The 9,296-nt window shown below is 35.4% G+C and overlaps 1 protein-coding gene across 2 annotated transcripts in view; it reads right to left on the bottom strand.

The window, feature by feature from the left end:
- Positions 1 to 7,528: 7,528 nt before the first annotated feature.
- The window catches only part of sema4c (sema domain, immunoglobulin domain (Ig), transmembrane domain (TM) and short cytoplasmic domain, (semaphorin) 4C), a 106,815-nt gene continuing 105,047 nt past the window's right edge, over positions 7,529 to 9,296 (bottom strand). For both annotated transcript variants that reach the window (XM_086076842.1, XM_086076843.1), the window contains exon 17: positions 7,529 to 8,686. The gene's annotated coding sequence lies outside the window, so the exon portion shown is untranslated. The remainder of the gene's footprint in view (positions 8,687 to 9,296) is intronic.

Here is a 9,296-nt window from a genome sequence, read left to right as displayed (position 1 = left end):
TTTCTGTTACACCCAGTACTGTTCGTATGATCCATTTATACATGTGAGTCACTCTCCCAAATGGGTGTCATTTCCATCTTGCAATTTGTAAAATATCCATATAGAGCAAACTAATGTTTTCCCCTCCAAAATCCACAACATGAAAGACATGTTAATCCTAAAAAACAACAAACATATTTTCCCACCTCAGGCATTAATAAAAAAAAATTAAAATAAATTATCCTTTTTATTTGGATCTTGTCGCCATTTTGTACCACCCCGTCACGGACAATATGTCCAATATTTGAGTGATGGTACATTAAATACATTTTTAAAAATGTAATGTTTTGCTACGAGTAAATATCCTTTTTCTGAAACCACCAATAAACAGTTATGTAATGTATTTTTTTTCATTTTTAGGCTCATTATCAATGAAATATGAATTTCACATGTCATCGGTGTCATTGTTAAAATCTACTTCAAAATTTCAAATAAAACCTATAGTCCTTTTGAGTAGTCCACAAAACAAGAACATTATTCAGCATTAATTCCTGAAGCATTTTACTCCATTTCCCTCAAAAAAAAAAGAAAAGATGATCGTGTATAAGGACAAACTCTGCTTCTTTATATGATCTGTTGGTTTTGGCATTCATTTGACATTAGACAATTTTGTTAATTTTGGATATGAATGTAGGCATGGTGATGATGATAATGATACAATATCAATAAATAATAATATCAAACATTACAAATTATTAATACAACAACTTGCTCGAAAAGTGCAAGTATATTCATATGCTTGTAAAAATACTGAACATTCAATATGTGAACAACATGAAATGAAATATTCAAACATTTACGAAGCATTCCATTCTCCTTAACTCATTCACTGCCATTGACGGCTACAGACGTCAAAAATTCATTTGAACTATTTCTCTTAGTTTAACATTTCTTTCTTTCGCTTTTGTTAACAAGAGTATGAAAACCTAGAAAAAAATTATTGTACATTTAGAACAGATATAAAATTTGTGATTCATTGTGAGTTAACTAGTGAAGTCATGCAATACATTTCGAAACATTTTAATCGCCCGATGCCCCTACTTTTTAATAATCTTTTCTTCTTAAAAAAAATAAAATTGTATTTTTATTTTTTGTTTTTAATAATTTTTTCTTTAAAAATAAATAAAAGAAAAATAAAAGATTTAAAAAAAAATAGGGGCATCAGGCGATAAAAAAAAAACATAATTAATCGCATGACTTCACTAGTTAACTCACGATTGATCACAAATTTTATATCTGTTCTAAATGTACAATCATTTTTTTCTAAGTTTTCATACTCTTGTTAACAAAAGCGGGAAAACATGGTAAGTTAATAGCCGTCAATGGCAGTGAATGAGTTAAAGGTGCATTGTGCCGTTTAAAAAGGTAATATTAAACCTTTTTTTTTTACATCATGCATGCTCCAACAATGCCCATATATATTAGCTTTTATCTTCCCTTTATAGTGGAGTGTGCGGACCCTGCACACTCCACAATTTCTTTGGGGAGGGGTGGGGTGGAGTGGTGGAGGCTGACGTCATGCGCGTCCCCGCGGAGTAGCGGACATGTGGCGTGCACTTAAGATCATGCACGCACTCGCACATCATGAACGAGCTTGACACAAATGCTGCAGTTACACTTTGGGCCAGAGGTGGCAGCCGTGAGTAAAAAAAAGTGACAAACTGTACATTATCCTTTAACTCATTCACTCCCAGCCATTTTAACTGAAGCAACACCCTTCGCTCCCAGCTGTTTTACTGGATTTTGACTGATTTTGCAAGGCCCACACAATATTCTGTTCTATTGCTATAAAAACATGGAACCAACCAAAATAAAGATTTGACTCTCTTCTTTCATCAGGAAAAAAAAATATATTTCTATCTGTTTCAGTTTTGCAGCAATTAGGATTAGAATATAGCTAAGTTTCATCATTACTCACAAATCTGCTTTAAATTTTTTCAACATGGCCCTGGATGATCTCTTATGCTCTGCTGCCACCTGATGGTCGTTTTTGTAATAACTACCATTGCTTCAACCGTTTTGTGCTGTTGAGAGGCTTCATCAAAGCATTCTGTATGCTCTAGCATAAAAAAAAATAATTAAAAAAAATAAATCATAAAAACGTATAAATACGTCTCAGGGACACAAAACATTTAAAATAGAACATATTTATACATTTTTGGGAGCAAATGAGTTAAGGACATCTTAACAGTAATTATGGAAAATTGTTCAAAGGCAATTTAACAACTTAACTTTAACTCCTCAAAAAATGAAACATTTAATAATACAACTACTTTGTAACATGTGGTCAAGAACAAGCAAATAAAAATTCTTCTGCAAGTACTTGGGATCTAATTATGATTCTATGTATTGAAACTACAATGTTACCTAATTTGTTTTTGAGTGTGTTGAAGAAGAACCATATATATATATATATATATATTGTGTGACAGGCGTTATCTAACATGAAAAAATAACAACAAAAAAAGAATGAAAAATAATGTCAAAACTTCTTTCTTTCTTCTTGGCTGTTCCAGAGGTTGAAATGGTGTCACTTTCTCTTTGTGATGTCACTTAAAGCAACAGTCAATAATTTAGAGATAAAACTAGTACCGGTAAGTGCGACGGGGTGGTAAGATAAACTGAGGGACGCGCACAAATAATTTTTATTTTTTACTGAAAATATAACGTTTTTTATTAATGGAGCCAGTGACACACTTATTTGCGTGATAATAAAGGTTTGATAAAAAATCTTGAATTTATTTGGTGATATTTTGGATGCAAACATTTTGTTGGTCAATACAGACCTGTGAAAATGGCCATGTACTCATGAACGTAATTACAAATAGTATGTCACAAAAGATATAGTATTTACTCTAATATCATGTTAACAACAATGAAATTAAAACTTTAAAGTTTCAGAAACACATGTTGGCACATTTTTTGTGTACTTTATTAAACGTTGTGGACTCAAATGGCACTCGTCTGGTACAATGACTCATGTACAATTGCCAGTCTTTTTCCTTATTGCCTGTGCTTCACTTTTGTGAGGCAGCATTTTTTTACTGCAATGTTTTTCTGTTGAATTTGTTTCATGTTTTTGGTTTTGCATCATTCCTAGGCCTAAAAATCAATTCTCATAAGAATTGCAATTCTCATTTAGTACGATTTAGAATCGATTTTAAAGTCTCTCCTTTGGTCTCTTGAGGTCTCCCTGATTTGTTGGAATTTAGATGTTTCTGGGGTTGGTGAAGGACTCTGGTTGGTGGCCCGGTCGGGGTGGTGTCTGGTCGGTGCTGGATTTCACTTTCCTTTCTTTTCTTTGGTCCTTCCTCGGGTCTCCTGACGGCCTCGCGACTCTGGCTGGATTCTGAAGTGTTCTGTTTAGGTGAACGATATGGGATTTTTTAATAGGTTTTAGGTGAACTAATGAATACACACACACACACACACACACACACACACACACACACACACACACACACACACACACACACACACACACACACACACACACACACACACACACACACACACACACACACACACAAAAGAAAAATGTATTAAAAAAAAAAAAAAAAAAAAAAGCAATGATGATGACATGTCAAATCGGTAAAATTACCGAATGAACAATACTGAGCTCTCCAGAAAAACAAAAAAAGAAAAGAAAAAAGAAAAAGAATCGACTTTAAATGTCCCAAAATCGATTTTATTTAAATTATTTTATAATGCCTTGACATTGTGTGTGCCTTTATTAGGAACGCTGTTTATGTTGTACACGATTTGGCCACATAGGGGGAGTGTGGTTCTACGCATTCTGAAACACTGTTAAGTTGTAGCCACATTAGACAGTAGAAGGAAAAAGTCACCATCAAGTTATGCCAATAAAAGTTGGGTTATTTTTGCAGCGCAGGAAGCGCATATGCCAATGAGTAATATTAACATGCTTCTCTGTAAACATAACTGAAGCGTTTTGAATGAGTAGCCGTTCTTTTTGAGTGACTAGCGCGCTAATTAGCATGAGCGAGTCAGACTAGAGTAGACCATGAAAATTCTTTACACATCTATAAATTTAAGCAGAAATCATTGCCAATCAAATCATTTTGTATCAAAAAATGGTCCAGAATCGAAAATCGATTCTGAATCAAATCGCAGACCCAAAAATCGGAATCAATACCTGAGACAAAGATTCCCACCTCTAGTATGCAGTGGGTATGCAGTATTTCTAAATGACTCATACACTGCTAATTTCATTCTACTCAATGTCATTGCCTCTTGTAAATGTGTACATTGAAGCAGACATCTTCTTGGCAAATAACTGAAAGCAGTCAAATGTTATGGTCAGAGTGGTAATACCTCCTTGTCATCCTGATTCAAGTGGAGGAAAGGAGGTTCTCTTATCTTCACTTCACAGCCTCCGAGGTGCCATGACGAATCCACAGATAGAAAAGGCACACGGACACAATAAAAACAGGCTACATAGAAACAGGTCATCAAAACAAATCAATACATTTAAGATATTGACACAACTGAAAAGAATCTTTGTTGGAACATCTTTTGCATTTCCCTTTACAGTTCTTAATCAATTTAAAGTGAAGAAGAAAAGGGGAAATTAAAAATGGAAGCCACTAGGTACTAAGAGGAAAAAAACAGATTAAAAAAAAAAGTTATCTTTTACTGACATTATTTAGTTGTGATAACTTAAACCTCAAATTTGCCACAGCCTAAAGGGACAAGGGACCCAATTACATGCTGTCAGAACGGTGTTTATGCTGTTAATTAATACACTTTTTAGTTGCCGCCTCGAGAGATGTGGAAGCCTAGCGATTGACCCTTGTTGAGGAATTACATTTTTAATCCGGTGGCAATGATTTACCAGACAGATAATCTCTTGTCTTGATGCATCCTCCGTCGTTGTCGTCCTGACTTGGCATCGGATCACAGACCACATGTTCGTACTCATCCATCAGGCGCTCTGGGGCGGCAACGGAAGAACGTTCATATATATATATGTACATATCCTCATTGAGGCGCTTCACATGAAAACTGTGACCTCACATATTCTGTCGTCGTGGAGCAAGCAGGGCCGGACTGGCACGAAATGAGAATAACATTTTTGGAGGGGCCCTGGCATTTTGAAATAGGCCCGCCAGCTACCATGTAGCTTTGCCACTGATGTTGATTGGTCCAGTTTGATGTCTATATTGTAAATAGATTAATGGACTGCTCTCTCTTAATTGTGGGTCGGTTTCTTGGGGTAAAACGGAGGAAAATTATAATTTAATAGCTATTCATCAGTGCCAAAAAACGCTGGCCCACCGGTTATCTACCTCTATATGCCACATGGCCAGTCCAGCTCAGGTGAAAAAAAAGTCAGCTGGCGCTGTATTCTCCCCCCCATCAATTAATATGATGTAATGTCGACATTCAGCCACTGGTGTACAAAAAAAAACTTTTTTTAAAGACACAGTGTGTAGTCCTTGGCGCCATCTAGTGGTAACTGTGGATGCAGTTGGGTTCAGAATTGACCAATGTCGTCAACTCATGTTAAATAGAATTCAGCACTCACTTGCCGCTACTCAAATGCCCTTTGATTAATAATCAGTAAAGTTACACTGTTCTAGTAGGCTTTTCCTGACATTAAGGTGGTTGCAATCATACAGCACAAGCCAAGGTCCGCGGACAGTTTCCACAGAATTAATGAGATGGTCAGCTCCAAGACATTTAATGTAGCTTGGACCATTATGAAGACAGTAACCATCAAGTTCAGAAATGATGGCGCAACAGTGAAATTACACGTCCCTTCCAAATTGATGAAAATATATGAAAAAAAAACTGGTCAGGGAGAATACTTTTGTTTTTCTTTTTTTCCATCCAAAAATGCTATTCGCTGGTTAGGGGGTACTTGGTTGGAAGAAATATTTCACAGGGGATACATGAAGGAAAAAACACTGAGAACCATTAGGTTATATAGGCCATGTTAATATTGGCGTATCACAACCTTTTTTTTTTTTTTTTAAATATCACACATTTGAACAAGGGTGTGTAGACTTCATAGCCAATGTCTATCACACATTTAAAACAAAAAAACTTTCACTCCTGGGTAGTTTGAATAAATGATCCCACTGCCACATTAATGCAGACACTTAATATTGACATATTTGGTTCATTTTCCCACATTCCATTACATCCTTGGGCCTGTAAAGTTTATACAGAGACACTATGTGAACAGGGGGGAGGAAGAATATACATAAATTACACAACCTTAAAGAACAGTTCAATATGCATTGATTCATCATGTGTAATTAAACAACTGACTAGACAGAGGGCAGGGCAGTGCAAGCTTAGCAGTGTATGAATTATAGCCAACTGTCAAAAGATCTTATTTTCTTGTGCGTAATTAATAGAAAAAATAATTAATTAATTCAGAGCCAGTTGACTCATCTGATTGAATCAATGATTACCTGATTTGGCTCGAATCCGCTGGAAAATCAGGGGAATCGATGCTCATTTCATTAACGTTACATTTCAGTGCATGTCGTAAGAGTATCATTTGTGACAGAATATTGCATTTTAAATGTTGCTGGAATTATTTTTCCATCAGTAAAAAGGATCAGTGATCTGGAGTTAGAGCACAATAATGTCTCACTAAATGTGTCCAGTTTTCACTAATATATGAATAATTGAATATGTTTACACGTGATGTTTGTAGTTCATCTAACTTTGGCATGTTGAAGCTCTTTTTTAACAGACTGGAATGCATGCCTCACTTCTATGTAATCAACTTCAGTCCTCCCTACTTTTCACAAAATACAAAAAGTACACATGCAATAAAATCGAGAAGTGCCAACATGGCGGGTAAATTACATCATGAAATATAAGTTAATTCCCCTGTTTTCTCTTGTGAATTGAAGCTAATGAGTGAGCTCATCTGTGCCGTGTGAGCCCCACACCAACCTTGGACCTTCTTATTTTTTATCTGGGTTACATCAGATTTTTATAGAGCAAAATACAGATATGTTCAAAATTGCTTGCCATTTTTCAATTAACATTTATTAAAGAGCTGCGATTGGCTGGTGACCAATTCAGTCTGTGTCATTCAGCTCATCCGCAACACCGAGGCCAAGCTATGAATTATTCACTTTCTTCCACCATGCAGCACTTGTATCTCAACTCTTTGCCCGTAAGTCAAAGCAAAAATTGTCTGAATAACAGCTTTTATCTAAAAATAAATAAATAAACACTTAAGTGGAGTCACTCATATCTCAATGCATCAATGTCTTTTGTATACTGGCTTTCCATTTCTGATGAAACAATCACATTATCTAGCTTTTTTTAGTTTTTGTATGTTGACCGAAATTTAGCATTGCCACCATTTTCAATTCTATTCAAATGTAATTTAGGGTTCCTTGATGAACATACAGTACCTCAGGCTCCAAACGAGTGACAATTTGATACTAAATTTGAACTTTGAACTTAGTGGACTGCCTCCAAGAAAAACACACACAACTCATGTAGATCTCTTTTTTATTTGTGTATATAGAATGTATATACACACATATAAAAAATAAGGGCGTATGTACAATGATAATAAATATCAACGTGTTTGTACAGCAAATAAGTTACTTAACATTACTTTAGAACAAACATAAAAGATCGATAAGATACAAGCAAAACTAGGTCAATCGGAATGAACACAAATGAAAATACCGCAATAGAGTGGTTATGGCAAACAAATGTGAAGGTTGAAGACTTCTAAGACATGCATTTTACTTCCAGCAAAAGACCTCGACTTGTTTAATAATTTTTTGATTGTTTTTTTTCTTCTTCAAACTTCAAAGTAAAGCAAAGCCTGATAACAGAAGAAAAACTCGATAAGACATGACCAAGTACCAGTGTATTCAAAGAATGTACTTTTAACTTTGTTTAAAGTATTGAATACCATCAGGTGCACACATTCTCGCACTGATCTGCTTTCAAAAGCTTCATATTTGGTTTTTGGCAGCTAACAAATTAAATAATGATTTTGGTACATTGGTGAGCCTTCAGAGAGAGGAACAAGGATCGGGTCCAGGAGATCACTGCTGACAAGTAAACAGGAAACAAACAGGAAATCCATTAGCCTTAAGCCATTTTTCCCCCTTGAGGGAACATTTTGCTGCAGTTAAAATATTCAGAAAGCTTGCAGACATCAGCTCAGTGTTGCAAAGTGGACGGACAGCTGAATATTGATCTGTTTCAGAAAAATAACTTAGGGGGAAAAAACAACAACAGAAAAACATCTGCAGTCTATTTTGGCTTACCCAAAGGTGAAGTGACACATGGAACACAGCCATGACACATAATCCTTTCCTTGAGCCATAAAATCCAAGGCTTTCTTTTTCCAAAGAGAGCAATTAGTGTTTTACAATACTGTATCATATCAAAAAATCCAAAAAATGCTCAATCCCCAAAAAATGCTTTTGTACAAGGATGATTGAAATGTACAGTCTTAGCTTCAGCTGTTGGTCATGCAATATGTTGGTCTGACGGCCGAGTACCTCGTTGACCATGGGGGTCATTGGGATACGAGACATTTAGACCCTTGTCCACAGTGTGTTGAACAACTGAATAGCAACGCTTTGCGTTGCTCTCCTGCGCAATGCAGACACGTCCCAAGAAAATCACCCTGTTAGGACAAAGGAGAGAAAATGTGGAAGACTGAGTAACAGTGCTAATAATAATAATAATAATAAAAAAGTTCAATTGTGTCGAATATACCGAGGATTAGGGCCAGTGAAGAGAAAAAAAGGTTGGCAGGATTCTGACTTTATTCTCAGAATTTTTACTTTTGTATATTCTGACTTTAAAGTGAGAATAAATCAGAATTCTGTCAGAATTCTCAGATTAAAGTCAGAATTTGAGATTAAAGTGAGAATTCTCACTTTAATGTAGGAATTCTGAGATTGAAGTCAGAATAGAATAAATTCTGACTTTAAAGTAAGAATTCTGACTTTTAAGTGACAATTCTCATTTTATTCGGAAAATTTTCACTTTAATGTCAGTATTCTGACTTTAAAGTGAGAATAAATCAGAATTCCGACGTCATTCTGAGATTAAAGTGAGAATTCTGAGAATAAAGTGAGAATTCTCATTTTCAAGTGAGAATTCTCACTTTATTCTCAGAATTCTCATTTTTATTGTATTCGGACTTTCGCAGAATTCTAACGTTGAAGTGAGAATTGTGAGAATAAAGTGAGAATTCTCACTTTAAATTCAGAATCCTGCTAACTTTTTTT

Source organism: Leptonotus elevatus, chromosome 5, assembly GCF_054856555.1.
Source record: "Leptonotus elevatus isolate MCC_2025b chromosome 5, RoL_Lele_1.0, whole genome shotgun sequence".
Classification (NCBI taxonomy): Eukaryota; Metazoa; Chordata; class Actinopteri; order Syngnathiformes; family Syngnathidae; genus Leptonotus; species Leptonotus elevatus.
This window is presented reverse-complemented; position numbering and strand designations above follow the sequence as displayed.